Raw genomic sequence first — 1899 nt, 5'->3', positions numbered from 1 at the left:
GTTCTCCAATGCAACTCTATGGTCAACATCTACCAGAAGCTGATCATAGAATCATGCTGGAGGACCTATAAATGCCTAGAGACCCCTAGGTCCTCCAACATTACTCCCTTTAAGCAAAAATGGGATGAGGTTACAAATGGGGTAGGAAGAATTATTTTTAGACTCTGCAAATCCCATCTCATTTTCCTGCAGAACCTCTTCCAGGCAAAAGCACAAGTGGGAGCTGAAGAAACAGTCTAAATATCAGCAGATCTATTCCCTGTAGGGACATTTAGCATGTAAACCCTGGAAAGGTGTCCTGTGGCAAAGTGAAGGTTGCCAGCTAAACGGAATGAGCAGAGATGAGATCGGAAGAATGTTTCCCATACATTCCTCCACTCATTCTTATATCATTTGATGGTCGACCAGTATCCTTCTCATCTTTTGCTGTGTGTGCCTTCAAGTCACTTTAACTTATGGTGATCCTAAGGCAAATCTATCATGGAGTTTTCTTGGCAAGTTTCTTCAAGGGGAGTTGTCACTGCCATCCTCTGAGGCTGAGAGAGTGTGACTTGACCAAGGTCACCCAGGGGTTTTTTTACACGTCCGATCCAGGATTCACACCTGTCTCCAGAGTTGTAGTCCAATGCTCAAACCATGGTACCATGCTGCCTCTCCTTTCTTGCCTTATTCTGAGGTTAAAAGAAACCAATAAGCCATCCAAAGAATTCATGTCTGAGGGGGCATGTCACCCTCTCTCAGCCTCAGAGGAAGGCAAAGGCAACTCCCTTCTGAATAAATCCAGGTAAAGGACTTGAAGGCACACAACAAACCTTGACCCTTATCCAGAATAAGGCCAGGCATGTTTGAACACCATGTTTGAATTCCATCACTGGAATTCCCTGACTTTTATTTGCAGATAAATCTTGACTTGGACAACAGGGGACAACAAGGGACAAGTTATGGCTTTCAGCCTGTGCTATTTCCTTGATTATCCTCCTTGCAGAAGGGATTTGCAAGTGGCATTAAGGACAGCCATAACTGTCAGTGTAAAATGCAACCAGCAATCCCAGCAGGACCAACTAACAACCCTCTGGTCTTCTCATGCTGCCTCAGAGATGCAGATGAGCAGGCTATAAATATTAATCCTTATTTCACTACAGTACTGTTGCATGCACTTTATCACCCCCTTGCTGTTTGCAAAGAGCAATTTGGAAATCAAATATTATAAAAAGAGAAGTTTACATTTTAAAAAGGTAATGGATAAAACAGAAGCTTTTGCAAAAATCTCTGTGCTCCACATCTGGAGCACAACTACCATTTTCTATTTTGAATTAAAAGATATGCGGTATATTGAGCCTGAGATTGAAACACATCATCTATAGCAGGTCTGGAGAATGGGTGACCCTCCAGAAGTTGGTGGATTGCAGCCTCTATCATTCTTCCCCATTGGCTATACAGGATTACCTCTTCCCAGATAATCCACACCATATATTCAGGTCCTCTAGCTGATATTTACTGTATATACTTATGTATAAGTCTAGAAATTTTAGTGAAAAAATTGACCCCAAAAACCTGAGTTGACTTATCCATGTGTCAATGTACGTAAGTACTGTACTTTAACTCTTATTTAAGAGTATGTAAGTTACTGCAATCATCCAGGACTAGGTTGGCAATGGTCAGCCAGAAGATTTTCTCTTCAGATCCCCCTAGACTGTGGAATGACCTGCCAGAAGAGGTTCGACAGCTGAATACACTGTTTGAATTTAAATTAGCTTTATAGACTAGTCTCTTCCGGCAGAGGCTTATCCAGATTATTTTTAAATTGTGAATTTTAAACGATTAATTTTAAATATGGATTGTTTTAATATGTGTATATCTTATTTGTCCTTTTCAATTGATGTATATTTTAACTGTTGT

General features: G+C 40.7%; 1 protein-coding gene across 1 annotated transcript in view; it reads left to right on the top strand.

Annotated features, from left to right (window-relative positions):
- ALKBH7 (alkB homolog 7) overlaps positions 1-1899 on the top strand; it is a 511499-nt gene that overhangs the window by 342937 nt on the left and 166663 nt on the right. The gene's annotated exons all lie outside the window — the stretch shown is intronic.

Source organism: Sceloporus undulatus, chromosome 2 (genome assembly GCF_019175285.1).
Source record: "Sceloporus undulatus isolate JIND9_A2432 ecotype Alabama chromosome 2, SceUnd_v1.1, whole genome shotgun sequence".
Lineage (NCBI taxonomy): Eukaryota > Metazoa > Chordata > Lepidosauria > Squamata > Phrynosomatidae > Sceloporus > Sceloporus undulatus.
The sequence above is the reverse complement of the archived record's forward strand: the minus strand, read 5'-3'. Positions and strand labels throughout refer to the sequence as shown.